Source organism: Myotis myotis, unplaced genomic scaffold (genome assembly GCF_014108235.1).
Source record: "Myotis myotis isolate mMyoMyo1 unplaced genomic scaffold, mMyoMyo1.p scaffold_m19_p_7, whole genome shotgun sequence".
Taxonomy (NCBI): Eukaryota; Metazoa; Chordata; class Mammalia; order Chiroptera; family Vespertilionidae; genus Myotis; species Myotis myotis.
The window spans coordinates 21,407,652-21,425,088 of record NW_023416379.1 but is presented as its reverse complement, the minus strand read 5'-3'; positions in this window follow the sequence as shown (position 1 = coordinate 21,425,088).

The window sequence follows — 17,437 nt, the reverse complement described above, 5'->3', positions numbered from 1 at the left end:
GTCATCAAGGTATGGTCCTTGAAGTTATGGTTTGGAGAATATTGCTCAAGAGAATAAGCAAGGAATGAGAGCACCAATATTATTCAGGTGAATAGTAAAACATAGCCAACAAAAGAGCCTAAGATGACATGGTTAGAGAAGAGGAGGAAACTGGTCTCACAGATGTCACTTTCAGTGGAGATGTCCATCAACTCTAGTCTTAAGAAGCATGTACTGCCTTCTCTCTGAGTAACCTAATTTTATCCTGTCCTTTTCTCTCAGACATGTGAAGAAGGCTGGATTAGGATCCGAGATGAATCATGAGGCCTGGCCTAGGAAAAACATCAGGAGAACACTCTGGATGAAAAATAAAGGAACTCATGGAAATAGAGATAGATTTCATAGATTTAATGCAGCCATGTCATGTTCGTTCTTGTTAATTTTGGTTAGGCAACACTGTTATTGTTTTTTTACACTTACAAAGTAGGATATAAAGAAATCCAAACAGAGCCATAAAGACCATAGCTCTTTATATTAACTTTTTTGTATTTTACCAATAGTACAAATAATTCTTAATTGTACTTCTCTGAGTTTGACAAAGTTATGCAATAAATCAAAAGAGCAATAGTTTTTTTCCCCCCTCTCTCCTAGGCACTAATCCCCTAATTAAAGCCTCTAAAACTCTGTAATACTAAAGAATTATAGTCTGAAATTGCCATTATAGGAATATCTATTTGGTGATTCCCTAATGATTTTTCTTTATAGAATCATGAGTGTCTTCAAAATATACATACTTAGGACACCTTAATGCCATAGTACAAATCTTTAAAATAAATGAAGTTTAGGGTTGGGCTCAAATAGGATTAGAAGAGTAGCATTTTCCTAAACTAAAGGAAAAGTTATCTCCTTTGGCTGTCAATCACAAACCAAAGTCTTAAACTTTGACCTATGTTAGCAATTATAGATAGCTGCAACCAAATGAAAACCTAGATAATTCAGTATTTATTAATTACTGTAAAATACACATATAAAGATAAGTACCATTAGAGATAAATATATTTGAACATGTATATTTAGGACTATTTTTCTTTGGAAACAAAGATTATGTATAAGGTTGCAAGGATTTAATGAGAGAAAGTGCATAATGTACTTGCCCCAGGGCTTGGCACCTAGAAACACTCAAATGAGAACTATCACTATTATGACATCATCATCCTGCTAAGACCAATCCCATTATTATAAACACTGTGAGATTTTTTGTTTTACACTTAAGACTGACATGGCCTAATTATCTGTCTATGAAAACAGGTCATATCAAGTTTAGGAAGGGGTAGATAAAAGTTTATCAAATAAAAGGTCTCTCTTTCAGTAATCCCAGTATCAAGAATGAGTGAAGGAATGTTGAGGCTAAGAACTGAGGGAACTCTTTTATGAAGTTATGATTGCTGTTGCTGAGGGATTCCCAGTCTGTTCAGTTCACCTCTGCCAAACCATCGTGCCCATCACATCCCCTCTGGAGGCAATAGGGATCCCAAGAAGTACTAGAGGAAGCCAGCTCTACATGGCAGCTCATCAACCAGTCTCATATAGCTGTCTCTTCCAAAGAGTGGGAAATAACATGCCTTCTCTCCAGGCTAATTATTATTCCCTCTCTTTGCCCCATTGTGCTATTAACTCTATAGCTCTCTTTTTAAATTAATTTCATTTTTTATAACAGTTTATATTCAATATAATTTTGCATTAGTTCCAGGTGTACAGCATATTGGCTAGACAATCATATACTTTGCAAGGTGTTCCCCCCAATATTTCCAGTAGCCAACTGGCCCCACATATAGCTATTACAATATTATTGACTATATTTCCTATGCTATACTTTACATCCCTGTGACTACTTTGTATCTAAAATCTATCCTTTCCCTGTCTAATCTCAATTCTAAATGAGATGTTCTTTTTCTGATAAAAGCCTGGAAAATCCTGCAATGGCTTCAGGATATATCAGGTTGGGTAACAAAGATCCTGTAGTAGTGCTCTACCTCATTTTAATTTTCAATTTTCTTTTTTCCTTGAAGAGCTTTCACAAGGTTTGATAAAGTTTGAGTAATGCTTAGTAACTTACCAATAATATTTACTGAAAAAGTGTTAACTAAGCTATCTGTCAACTGATGGTTGTTGGCACTAATTCAATGCCAACAAGAATCCCCACCTTGGGCTATGGTGAAGAAGGAAACTTTATTCAGTGCAAAAGGTGATACAGCATGGCTGTTAAAACAGTCCTGCTGTGAACTAGCTCAATAGTGCTACAGTGGGGCTGTGAAACAGCCCTGGGGACAGGCCCCTCACTGGCTAGACAGCCCTGCTGTGCTCCTTCATGGTCTGCTTTGCTCTGTGCTTTGTGGTGCTCTAGTCTGTTGTGCTCCACATGTTCTGCTTTGCTCTGTTCCAGCGAGACATCCTAGTTGTTTCTGCTCTAGCAGGGGAAAGGCAGTCTTTGGTGGAAAGTATGCTCCTGGAGCTAGAGGGGAGCTAACTTATATTACAGAAGTCCTGCCCCTGGTTCCTGATTGGTCCTGCCTCATGCAAATGAGGGCACCAAATTATAAGTTTGGTCCCAAGGCACTGTCCTGATTGGTCAGAGCTGTGCAGTTCTGATTGGATAAGGAAAGGAAGCCTCAGTCCTATTGGTTGAATAGGATTTCAGGAAACTTTGACAAGGGCTGATTCAAATGGGAGAAACAGTGCAGGAGGGCTGTTCAGTGCAAATGCACGTTAGTGCAGAGGGTTTTCAGCAAAGGGCAGTTTGCCTGACAGGCCCCTGTGTAGAATTGGCTGCTAGGCTCCGCCTTCTTTATTTGAGCCCAGTTAGCCACCAAGAGCCCTTCTTAATAGGTGTTTTTTTTCCCCTCAGAGTTCACATACCTCAGTCTCTGTGGCCCTAATGTTTCTGCAAGTCCATTAAAATTGGTGTTCTTCCATACTCAATTCTAGGCTCTCTCTTCTTTTCCATCTATAGCAGTCCCCCCTTATCTGCGGTTTCAGTTTCCACAGTTTCAGTTACTCATGCTCAACGGCAGTCTGAAAATATTAAGTGGGAAATTCTAGAAATAAATCATTCATCAGTTTTAAATTGTGCACTGTTCTGTGATGAAATCTCAGTCCCACCCGGGATGTGAATCATCCCTTTGTCTAGCTTATCCTTGTTGTAGACACTCTCCAGCCATTAGCTACTTAGTAGTCTTCTCACTGATCAGATCCACTGTGGTAGTATCTCAGTGCTTGTGTTCAAGTCAACCTAATTTTACTCAATAATGGCCCCCAAGTGCAAGAGTAGTGATGCTAGCACTTCAGATATGCCAAAGACAAGCTGTAAACTGCTCCTTTAAGTGAAAAGGTGGAAGTTCTCAACTTCATAAGGAAAAAAGTTGTATGCTGAGGTTGCTAACAGCTATGGTAATAATGAATCTTCTTTCCATGAAACTGTGAAGAAGGAGTACAAAATTTTGTGCTAGTTTTGCTATTCTACCTCAAACTGCAAAAGTTATGGCCACAGTGCATGGTAAGTACTTAGTTAAGATGGAAAATACTTTAAATTTGACATAGCATCATAATGGCTGAATGATCCTCCTTCTGACCTGTCATTAGAAGATCAACAGTAGTCTAGCATCGTTACAATACCTGTGTCATTCACCTCATTACATAGGCACTGTATCTCATATCGTCCTCATAAATAGATGGGTGAGTACAATATAAGATATTTTGAGAAAGCCTACAATCACATATCTGTAATTATAGTATATTGTTATAATCTACTAGTGGCCCAGTGCACAGATTTGTACACATTGAAAGGAAATTAATTAGAAGGTGGCTGACAGGGCAGGACTGGGCAAGGCGGGCCAGACATGCCCTAGAGCCAATCTCCCGCCATCCCTCCCTGGCTGGCCACACCTGGGGTGGTGCTGAGGCTTGAAGGGCATCTGTGGAGTGAGTGGGGTCCCTCTGCCAGGTGGGGTCCCTCGGCCTGGCCTGCAGGGATTGGGCCGAAACCGGCAGTCCAACATCCCCGAGAGTGCAAGAGGGCACTCTACAAAGTTGCTGTCGCTCGGCAGCTCCTGCATTGAGCGTCTGCTCCCTGGTGGTCAGTGCGCGTCATAGCTACTGACCAACTGATCGTCCAGTCAGCTGGTCGCTTAGGCTTTTATATATATAGATTTTAGTATTAGTTATTATTATTAATCATTTATTGTGTCTAATTTATAAATTAAACTTTATCATAGGTATTAATGCATGGGAAAAAACATAGTATATAGGGTTTTGTACTATCTGTGGTTTCAGACATCCACTGGGGCTCTTGAAATGTATCCCCCATGAATAAGGGGGGGACTACTGTATATAATCTCTCTGGACAATCTTGTGCTTCCACATGTTTCAGTTATAATCTATATGCTGATGATTTCAACTACATATTTTCAGTCCAGTTGTTTTTATTTAAAGCACAAAGTACATATCTAACTACTCTTAGATATACCTCAAATACCTTGACCTTGAATCCATCATTTACTCCCTAAATCCTGATTATCTCCATTACTTACATCTTCCAGTGGAACACAGAATTAGTCCATCAATAGTCTAAACCAGAAAGAAAAATGTTATAAACCACACATCCAGTCAGTCAAGTCCTACTGACTTTACCTCAAGTATTTTCTTAGTCTTTCTACCTGTGCACACCACTACTGCCTTCCCTAGTCTTGGCCACTATAATCTCTAACCTAGATTCCTTTAAGATCTCATAATTGTCTCACTGACTCTAATCTTCCCCTTCTACTATACTCGAGTCAGGATGCTCTTTCTAAACAAACATCTGTGATATATAATAACAGAAATCTGATTAAAAAATGGAATTATTGAGAAGCAATACTAAGGGGTTAGTAGATTTTTAAAGATTTATCAGGTCATTTTGAGGTCAGGAAAAAAAAAAGAGCCCAGATACAATGGGGGCTCTTCTCATAACTGCTTAAAAAGTTGACAAAGATGATAATGATGACGGTGATGATAATGAAGATGAAATAAAAAGATGACTTGTAGGTTCTTTAAGTCATGTAAGCAGACCAGTAGGGAAGTTAATAAGTTAGGAAGTAGTGGAGTTAGGCTCACGGAAACCAATCTATCTTTAAGGTTGGCCCCAGAATGGCTGGGGAGGTCAAAACAAACCTGTGTCCAAACATAAGCAGCATTCAGGCAGATGTTATTAGATTGAGAACCAGGAGGCTAACCAAGGCAACATCAAGTGATGGACACAGAAATTGATAAAGCATGTCAATGCATTGAATTACTAACTACAAAAATAACAAATAATTGTGAGGTTTTATATTTGTAACTATAGTTATAACAAAATACTGATCAAGAAGAAAAAAAGGTAAAGTATAAATGAATAACAAAAGTGTATAAGTATCCTTTTTATAGTCAAGAAGAAGTGATTATATATAATTTGTAAAAATAAATATATATATATATATATAAATGTAAAGAGATTTGCAAAAACGTAAAACAATGCATCCTTCTTACGAATCTTACTAATTTTTTAGTTTGGAAAATATAGTTTTTTTCATAAAGATATTTGTTATTAGTATGTAGTAGACTTATGATTACTATTTTAAATAAATCAACCAATAAACATATGTTTCATTTCTTAGTTTTAATGTCTAATCTCAATAGATATAATAGCAATAGATATAACCCACATAAATAAAAGCTCTTTGGGGTTCTCAATGACTTTTAAGATTACAAAGGGATATTGAGGTAAAAAAATTTAACAACCACCACCTTTCGGGTGGAAACTCATGAAGGCTAACTAAGATGGCTGACAACAGCAATAAAATGGCTTATTTTGAACAAAATTATTGAATTTGAACAAAATGAAGGTGGAAGCCTGAGGAGGTACTGTTGGAAAATCAAGGGCAGTCCTCACAATTATATAAAATTAGTAGAAAATGCCTCATATTCTCATCCTTTTGGGACTACTCCTTCTACCCACTCATGTGAAGCAGGGTATCAGTATGGCACCATTTCCAGGCACAGAGACCACAGATGTATAAACAACCTTCCACCCCTTTCAGGGAAGTCAACGGATGTGCCAGAGCTCTTGGCTCTGTTTACATGGGAAAACGCTCTCTTTCCCTTATAGGAAAAAAAAATTTAAATTTTGCCAGTGTCGCCAGGAAGGTGGGGTAGTGGAAGCTATATGTGAAATAATACAAAAAGTATTCTTTTCAAAGCTGCAGAACCAAGAGTGGAATGGGAAAATGGAGAAGGACAAATGGAGGCAAGGATCCAAGGGGATAACGTTTCAAAGCACAGAGGCGTAAAATATACTCTGTAAATGCAGTGATGCCGTGTAGTGTTCTAAGCCATTAAATTATAACCGCCTGGAGTAAATTTTTAAATGCTCCATGTACAAAGTTACCAAAATGAGGGAAGCTGATCCTTTTATTTTTGTTCTACTTACATTGTGTATATAAGTAGTATTTCTTGGAGAAAATTTCAGAAACTATAGCAATCTCTCAAACCAGATGGCTAATATTACTATCACTACTTCAATTTCATATATTTAAACACTAGGCAGAATGTTTGAGTCAATCTGCAATAAACCTAAGAAAATAATTCAAGTTGATTGAAGATGGAGCCAATTTGTATTCTATTCGGGTGTCTTGTTTTTCAGCTCATGCATATTAACAGGTATGATGTGAGAGTGAATTTACGGAGGCACAAGTCGAAACCTGGGATATGTGTTGTAACTGTGAATTAACAGACGCGCCAAAACTTGTACTGACTGAAACTCACAGCTCCTCTTTCTAAGCATATCAAGTATTTGACGTATCTACTTTCAAGCTCCTGCAAAGATATTTCTATCTTATAAATAACTGTGCTCCCATGAAACAAAAAAATAAAAGTAAGATTACTTTCTTCAGTATAATGGTAACCCATTATAATAACCGACAAACCCAAAATATCAAAAATCTGATGAGTTCATTGCTTTGGTCTTCTATTAGGCAGCCACATCACTGTAAGGGTGACCCTAGCAGTCTCTTTTGCCTCTTAGTTTTCTCACAGGCCTTATTCTTTACAAGTACCTGTGCTCATTTTGCTTTAGACTTTTTTGCTTTTGGTTTTAACACCCCTTTGCATGCTTATTTTCTATGGGCACTAGGTTCCAGTGTTCTTTGGGGTACTTGACAGTAAGAAGAATATTACATTTTAGAACCAAAGGAAACAAAATGCTTACTGTTTTGTAGAATGATTAAGAACAAAGAAACAAATTTCCTGATCATTTAAACATATATACTTTCAGTGGTATTAGGTTCTCCTAGATAAAGCATTCTCATTTTTATTCATATTAATTTCTGAAACAGAGACTAAAATATCTCAAAAAGCTTTCCAAGAATGTTATCTTTTACACCCAACTTAAGCTTCATTGCCAACTACAACGCTCACAAAACTTATTTTATAAAAATAAGCTCTGAATGAATGAGACATAGGTATCAGGGCAATTATGTATTATTTAGCCATCTAGTCTCCATATGTGTGTGTTTTTTATCTTCCCTGATTTCAGTTGTCTGCATCAAAAACAATTAAATGTGAAAAGAAAACAGAGCATTGGGCCATTATGATCCTATCCAAATGCTTCACTAATGAGTAGCTTTTATTAACCTTTTATTTCTATTCTGATTCTCTCCCACAAATCTTTGATAAGAGCAAGAGTTGCTTCTGTAAATTAATCTTCATGAAAACCTTCTTTATATTCATGTTTTATTAGATCGTGTCAATTAGTCTCCTGCAGTTCTAAGAGGCTGTATCTACTAGCAAAAATCCTTTGTAAATCACTGACACTCTTCCTTTACCAGCTGAATAACCTGAGGCAGGAGGACATGAGTATGTGTTACCTGGCAACGTGTTTATCTGTGAGCTCTTGGCTGCGGCGTCTTGGGGAATTCTGACATGGGAAAATATGTCAAGGTTGATTTGCCCTCTGAACTGGAAGGGGCCCAGTTCTAGATGTTTTCAAGGTATTCAAATGTTTCCCATCTGTTATCAAACTATTACTAAGCAACCTTCATATTCTATCCAGGCTTTTGGCAGGACTCCAGGAATACAAATATAAATAATTTAAATAAAATAAGAGTCCCTGATTTCAAGAGGCTCATAGTCTAGTAAACAGAGACACATTAAGGAAAATTCAACATACATTGTGAATATTATCCATTCACTCTCATTGAGACCTTTGGATGCTGGGTACTGTGTGATCGGGACAGCAGAAGGGAACTCAGAGGAAAGGCCCTCAGCCCAACAGGAGGGTTCAGAGGTGATTTCCTGAAAAGATATAACATTTGAATTTTTACTTATACACAGAGAGATATAGACAGGGGCAAGGGCATTATGGGTAAGTAAAGGGCATCGTCAAAAACAAAGTAGTGTGAAATGTCATGGACAATGCAGGAATCTATACTAGTTACTATTTCTAGAACATTAAATGCTAGGATTAGAGAAATGGCCAATGAGATTGGAATTCTGTGAAGGGGAGAGAGCTGGGTTGAAAATTATCAAAAAAGCACCCATCTTCTCTAGGGCCCCTTGACTAGAAGGAACTTAGAAAAGCTGAAGGCATTCTCTCAGCAAAAAATTATAACCTTATTAGGCTAACATAATTATTTTACAGAATTTAAGTAAGAGCTTTCATGTGGTAGAGACAGAAAAAGGAGGTTAGATACATACCACAGAAATAATTAGAAAGGTTAGCTTGACTAAAGAATTGAATTTTTCACAACACACATTTACATACACACAGGAACTCTAGGATAGCAACTTATTTGTATTAGCTAAAATATATTTACTTAATATGCAGTGTCTAAAGCCACTACCCAGGTCATGATTAACCTGAAAGTGAGTGAAAATAATATAACCAGTTTAAACCAGATTCCTGCTCACTTTACAGATTCCTTCTGTATATACTTCCTAGCTTCTGTAACATCTAAAACTGGAGACACACTTATTATATATTTCTGTGGGGAGAATAAGGAAAAGACAGAGAAGGATTATCTCTATATTGTCCAATTTTTCCTAATCCTGTCCTAGCTGTTCTGGAGAAAAATCAGTTCTATGATGTGAATTGCATACAAACTATTCACGGTTGACCACATCCGCTGGGCAAGACTCACCAATCCCAAGGAATGTACAAACTCAGGTTCCAAAACACAGGCTGTCTGATCATTCTGGCCGTCTAAATTGGGAACTAATTAAATGTTTTAACTGGAAGTCTCTCCTTGCTGCAGCAGAAAGAGTCATTTTGAAGCAGACATATCAATGAAACACTTCTTTGGGAAAATTCAGCTCAACTACAAGAAACAACTGCTTTTGGTTGGCAGCACAGTCTATTCCTACTTGATCCCTGCCACCCCGCAATGCATACACACAGGCTAAATATCACTTACGATGAGAGGTGTAACTACAGAGAAAGGATGACATGAAATCTCACAGATGTCAAACTCATCAGAAACAGTTTGTTCTCACCTATCTAGGATTTCAATCCAGTCCACTGGGGCTGATGAAAGATTGTATAAATTATTTGCGTAAAGAAGCTTTTAGAGCAGCAGTTAAACATGTTGGGTATCGTCTGAATGCAGTAAGAGTGGGAGGTTATTCATTTCCATTAGTAATTAGATGTTGATTGAAGCATTTCTTCTGTTTTGCAATCCCTTAAACAGGTATAATATTCTGAGGCAGCAGAGATCTAATTCTCTCCAAGTGAGGAGTCTCCACTTAAACTTACAGCCCAAGTTTCTTCCGAGGGGCAACTGGAATTATTAGACTAGCCTATGTGGATCTAAGAAGTGAGTCTGGCCAGAAACCCTGAAGGCCAGAAAGAGGAAGCAGTCACGTGTCTTGAAGTGAGACATCTCTACTTGGATTTATAGCACAAGTTTATTTAGAAAAGCAGAAGCCTTTAGTACCACAAAGTCTCATGTATTATTATTGGGTATCACCCTACTCAATTGTTTTGGATGCAAAAATGAGTGTTAAACATGAAAACGGTTGCAACAAATACACAGAGACTTCAAGTTGTTCAGCAACTGCTCTTGAGCAAGAAGTATCTAGAGTGAAGATAGCCATTAATATTGACTGACCTGAACACTTAATATGAGTCAGAAATTGTGCAAAGTAATGGTATACAGATATAAAAAAAGACACATTAAATAGGGTAGACAGCCCGGCTGGTGTGGCTCAGTGGTTGAGCATTGACCTATGAACCAGGAGGTCACGGTTCAATTCCTGGTCAGGACACATACCAGAGTTGCAGGCTCCATTCCTAGTTGGGGGTGCGCAGGAGGCAGCTGATCAATGATTCTCATCACTGATGTTTCTATCTCCCCTCTCCTTTCCTCTCTCTCTGAAATCAGTAAAAATATATTTTAAAAACTAGGGTAGACACATAAAAAGATAACTTTGATATTGTAAGTAAGTTCCAAGACAGAGATACGCATAGAGTGGTACAGAAGAAATTCGGAAAGGAAATCAGGCCTAAACTAAATTCTGCACAATGAGTAAGAGTTGGTCAATTTAAGAAGGAATAGATGGATATTCCAGGTAGAGGGAGAAGAATAACCCAAATAAAGTATGTGGTTTTACTATAAGCAGTTTGATATTATCAGACTACACATTGAGAAATGAAGATTGGTAAGTAATAAGAAGAGAGAACTCAGTAAAAACAAATACCTTTATTTATTGGGGGCAAAAAATTCTTGAGAAAAAAAAAAGAACTCTCTTGAAAATTAGAAATGTCTAATTTTAAATATTGTCAAACATTTCAGTAGGCGTATAATAAAACTGAATATCTGAATAACCAAGAAACTTATGAATATTTGATTCCCTCATTAGTAATCATAGGAATGCAAACAAACTTTATGTTATGATAAGGAACTTGACCTTTTTCCTTTGGGTAACAGTAAGCCATTGGATAAATTTTACAGAAAACCAAAAAAAAAAAATAGACAATGTAAATAGATCCACAGGAGATCCAGATATTGATACAGTAGTTTATATGGAAATGCAATAGACCAAGAATGGCCAGAATATTCTTGGAAAAGAAGAACAAAGTTGAAGGACTTACTTTACCAGATAGTAAGACTTATTATAAAGCAACAATAATAAAGGCAGAGTGTAATGATAGACAAATAGATCAATGGAACAGACTACAGGGTCCACAAACAGACATACAAATACTATAGTTTTGATTCAGGTGGCACTACCGAGCAGAGGGCAATGCATCATCTCTCAGTAAATGGTGTTGCATTATCTGGACATGCACATACAAAATAAATAAATAAAAGGCCCTGGCAGGTTTGGCTCAGTGATAGAGTGTCAGCCCCAGGACAGAACGGTCCCAGGTTTGATTCCAGTCAAGGGCACATACCTGGGTTGTAGGCTTGATCCCCGGCCTGGCGGAGGGCAACCAATTAATGTCTCTCTCACACATCAGTGTTTCTCTCTGTCTCTCCCCCTCCCTTCCATTCTCTCTAAAAATCAATGGAAAAATATCCTCAGGTGAGGATTAACAAAAAATAAAAAAAATAAGTAAATAAATAAATAGTAAAAGGACTCCTACCTCACATGACAAAAAAAAAAAAAAAAAAAAAAAAGATCAATTCCAGGTACATTATAGAGCTAAACATGAAAGGTAAAACATTAAAACCTCTAGAAGAAAACACAGAAAAATATTTTTATGATGTGGGGGCAGGCAAAGATTCCATAAACAGGACTCATAAAGGATTAGTCTTAAAGGAAACAAATGATAAATTGGATTATATTTAAAATTAGAAACTTCTGATAATCAAAAGACTATTAAGAGAGTGTAAAGTTTTATATATATATATATATAATCTGCATATATATGTATATAATCTGCATCTATACCCATGTCTATCCATCCCACAAAAGCATATATTCAGAATATATAAAGAACTCTTACAAATCAGAAAAAAGGCAATAAGTCCAATTTTTTACAATGAATAGACACAATAGAAAGTAGATATCCGAACACCCAAGAAACATATGAATGTTTAACAGTAATCACGGAAATGAAAAGTAAAATCACGATGAGAGTATTGACATCCCCTGGACTAGGTAAACTTAAAAAGACAGATCATACCAACTGTAGGCAAGGTAACAGAGCTACTGGTGCTCTCAGACGATGACATAGGAATTTAATTAGTGCAATCACTTTGGAGGGCTCTTTGGTAGCAACCACCAAAACTGGACAGAAGTGTACTTTGTAGCCTAATAATTTCACTACTAGGTATGTATTTTCTCAATATAAATGCATAATATCTTCACCAAAATAAATGTTCAGAGCATCACCATTTGTAATAGTCTCAGGATGGAAACTGCTCAAATGTTCAATACCAGAAGAATGGATAAACAAATTATGGTATAGTCATAGAATGGGATACCATACAGTATGTGAGAATGAATATTCCACAACTATATACAAGCATATGATGAATTTCACAAACATAAATGTTAGAGAAATGAAACTATAAAAAAGTATATATCACATGCCTTCATTTTCATAAAATATAAAGTATGTTGTTAGAAATCAGGATAGTAATTATCCTTGGGGTAAGGAATGACTAGAAGATGATACAAAGAGGAGCTTTTATAGATGCAGATAACATTCTGCTTTTTACCCAAAGGGTGGTTATACAAATATATTCAGTTGATGAAAATTATTTGCCTGAGCACTAATGATATGTGCACCAATCTGTATATTCTGCTAGTTTTACTTCAACATACTGGCTAAAAAGCATCAAGAAGAGTCAGGCAGGTAAAGTACAGTAAATGAGAGAATCAAACTTGATGTAAGAGTACCAACTATACTTCTTGCTATGGTTTGTTCTTAATATTGTATATCAATAAAAATTATATTAAGCTCAGCCGGTATGACTCAGTGGTTGAGCAGTGACCTATGAATCAGCAAGTCATGGTTTGATTCCTGTCAGGGCACGTGCCTGGGTTGCAGGCTTGATCCCCAGAGCAGGGCATGCAGGAGGCAGCCAATGGATGATTCTGTCTCATCATTAATGTTTCTATCTCTATCTACCTGTCCCTTCCTTTCTGAAATCAATAAAAAATAAATAAATAATATCAAAACACAAAAATATAGAAAATACCCTGTAAGTGAGTTAATAAAGGATATAACCACTAGTTAGAACTAAGAAAAAAGTAGGGAACTGGCAGAAAATAAAGGGAAAAGATCTGACCTGCTGAAAAGCATACTTCTGGGAGGGGAGGGCTAGAAGGGGTCAATGGAGGGGGAAAGGGGACATAAGTAATACTTTCAACAATAAAGATTTTAAAAAATAAATAAGATACAAAGCATACTGTTGGGCTCAAGTAGACATTAATAAATGTGTTTCCCATTCATAGTTGCAGAATATTAGCCCAGTGCATTTTTCTGAAGGAAATTTCTGAGCTTCAAAGAGCCACCTTTGGGAAACATGCAGAGAATAAACTCAAACTTTCACATGTAGAATTCCCCCCAATTATTTGCAATCTATTTCAGAACACTGAATATATGTCAGTTTATAGGCAAATGATTTTATTTTCTAGCTAAACCTCCATCTTCAAAATTACCTTTATATATATACATGGTCAAAATACAAATACACCCTACACATTTGTCCTGCAATTGTAGCCTGGAATTCCAAAGTACTATATATTTCAGCCTGGTTTGGCCCATTTTTATTCTTTTTTTAAAAAAATTAAGGTTTTTGTTCTTGTTGTTTGCTTCCTGTTATCCTTTGAGAAGCTCTTGATAACTTCCCTGCAAATTACCATCTCCATCATGGATCCTAACTTTCAAAGTCAGTCTATGCCGAAATTGCTTTTCAGCACTCCCCAGCATGGCTGAATCTTCTAACGATGCTTCATATACAGTAACTACAGATAATGTCTTCACCTTGCCTGCTTGTGTGAGCCATCCTTCAGAGCGCGGCAGCCACTTCCATCTACTAGCCTACACAATAGAACTAAGCTAGAGCAAAGAAGATACAACCAAAGTCAATGCACTTTCTGCAGCCCAAGTTTGAGAGTGGAGGTCCCTATTTAATTAGTTTTTATGTATCACTCCTAAGTCATTTCGATAAAGCCCTTGCATAAAGCCTTTCTGGAAGTAAATCAAGCAAACCAAGCAATTGTATCTTACTATGTATTTTCCTCTTAGTGGTTAGTTCAGATAAAACATTTAGGAAGCAAAAGAGAATGTCAATACCCAATCACAGGATAAGCTGAATATTTGGTTCTCTTTGGTTACTCTCACAGAGGGAGGGCAGCTGGACTTGGAATGGTCTATGTGGAGCTACAAAGAGACACCCATCAGCAGCTCTGAAGGCCAAAGAGGAGGATGTTGTGAAGTGCCTCATTCAGACCCGATGACCTAAACGGTTGGGGTTCAGCAAATCGCAAATACCTCCTGGGATGGCGAGACAGCACACAGTTCCTGCGGCAGGATGTTGGGCTTGTATCAAGAGTGTGCTGTGTGTCCTTGGCTCTCCTGCTCCAAGGCTGGCATTGGGTCTGCGCTATTGTCCGCTTCACTCAAACCAGAATTGAGGGAGCTGAGGTAAGCCATTGACCCGAGTGTTTCCTCAGCTCCCAAGGAGTGTTTACTGAAAGGTGGTGTTTTTCAAAGCCTTTAATAAGAAGTACACCACGTCCTCCGTACCTTTATTTTTCTAAATGTGTGGAGAGGACACACTGTTTTTGCTTTTTGCCAGCCTTCCAAAACATTCTTGTCACTGCGAGTTGTATGGCATCCTCAGTGTGGACATGAGCAGAACTCTGTACTGCAATGATTTTCAAACAGGAAAAATCTGACTCTAGAAACATCCCCCAACTAGGGCCCATCAAAAGTGTCAAATTTTTTTTGAGAAAAGCAATGCAGATGGGAATAAAAGTGCAATTCATGTTTGCCTTCAGGACTCTAAGAAACAGAAAAGAATATTTGATTTAATATCCCCTTCATATCATTTTTTTATTATTCTTAAATTGATTGGGGTGACAGAAGTCAACATGAATATATCGGTTTCATGTGTGTGGATTTCTATGTTACAAGATCTGTATATTGCACTGCGTGCCCACCACCCAAAGTCAAATCTTCTCCTATCACCTCATATTAGGACCCCCTTTTCCCCCCGCCAGCACCTTCCCTCTGGCAACCACCACTCTGCTGTTTGCGTTTGTAAATTTCAGTTTTATGTCCCACATATCTTCATATCATCTTGACCCATTCTCAAATTAATGACAGTAATTTAGGCAGGCCACGAGACATTGCACCAGAAAACAAATTTGAGGCTTAATAATATAAATGTGCTTTCCTAACACAAGCCACTTCAATTACACTTTGCATCAATCTCTTGACAGATGTTCCCTCCTTGCAGAACAATTAGCCTAAGTGGGGCTTATATTCTCCGCTGAATAAGACAATAAGGAAGTGCTTTTCTCCCGCATGACAAGGAGTGGAGTCTGAGACAGAGAAGAGAAGGAAAAGTACTGCATATTTATCTCTGTCCGTTGAGAGATGGAGGTTTTCCAAGAACCCATGGGGAAGAAGTTTCTCAACTAACCTAAGAACAGTTGGCAGACTCTCCTAAAATACTCCCCAACCTTGAAGGAGATGAGAAATTCTGAGCTCTGTGTGACCTGAGGATGCCCATGTTTAAGGACTAGTTTGCATCCTGATTTTGCATTTTTTCTCAGTGTCCCACAGTTCATTGAGGCATCATTTCTGAAGCAGGGCAGCATGGTGCACTAAGATGGAGGTGAAGAAATGCAAAGGGGAAGGTTGCACACACAGTCTCTAGAAACTGCTGCAGTCTGGGGGTTGGAAGCATCATGAAGTATCTTCATAAAAACCAAAGGTAGAGACCTAATATTTGAAAGGGACTATCCAGTGGGTGCTCTGGACATCAGTGTTTCAGAGAATGGGTAATAAATAGCAAATTCTAGAAACTGCCTTAAAATTGAAGGACTGTCATGTTAGATCTTAAATATCAAAATGTGAAAATAAAGAGAAGCATCTATAAGAAAGAAAAGCACTTTAATTTTTCAAAAATTAGGAACTTAGGAAAAATTGAAAATTCAGAAAGATAGTTTGCTGTAAAAAAACCACACATATTTATTAAGAAGGCAAATATTCTAAATGGCTCTCTTTTTGAAGAATTTTAAAATGTGCTTCTCCATTAAATTATTATATCAAGGGCATTTCATCCATTAGTTATTAGAGCCCAGTGCCAATGGGCTCTGAGATTTTTTAAAGTCTACAAAAATGATTGAAACCTAAAAAAAAAAAAGTATTGGCTCCAAACTACCAAATGGAAATGAATAAATAATTAAATGTCTACAAAAAATTAACATTACATCAACTAGTCAACTGCAACTTTAATTTGTAATTGCAGCATAAATTATATTTAATGTGGAATATGGGTGGATTTAATTTGTTTGATATATTATACATGCAGGGCAGCCAAAAATAAGATCACAAGTTCCTCAAAACAGCCCTGAATAATATCAATATGATAAAAATGACCATTTGTTTTCCTAAAGGGATTGGAAGTTAAACAAGAGGAAATAGAGAATTAGGAATGTCCATGTTAAGTACCCAAACAGTATGTCTTGGAGACAGTAACGCCACCTCTCCCAAGAACAGGCGGTAGTGACTGCAATCATCACTATCTTTCTCCTGAATTAAGGCACTGCTGTAAAGTAGTGTCTTGGGGTGAGAGGGGGTAGAGGGGGGGGGTTGCTAAAGAATAAGTTTTTCTTAGAAAAAGTAGACAGGCCATTTACACCTCATTGTACACCCTATTCAGAGAATCTAGAAAATCAATGTGAGGTTATTCCCGAGGGATGACATCTAGTGAGTGTGAGGAGTGGTAGGGATGTGGGGTGTTTTAAACGTGAAGAAAGACTTAGCTCTGAGCAAGCAGGCCTGGCTGAAATATAAGATAAGTAATGTCTGGGACACAATACACAGGGTGTGTTACAGAACAGCAAGAATTCGTCCACCCAGCACTAGTAGAACCAAACACTAGACAACGAGAATTACAGTGGAGAAATGTCTATTTTATTATGAATGGTGCTACTTAGGAGAACTGGAAGCAAATGCTTAAAAACTCAAACTCCTGGATGAATGGCATGTAGGTTACAGAATATGTGGGGAAAAATTGCAAGACACCTGTGGATCTGGGGTTTTGGGGTCCTGTTAGGAGCCTGGTTGGAAGTGCGGTAAGGGTGACAAACCATTTCTTCAGGTATTGAGCTCACTCTACCTTAGGGCTTAGGAATTGAAACAACTTAGGTCGAGATGTTATCTTTAGCTTGCCAGAGGTCTGGACCATGTGACCATTAGTCAGGT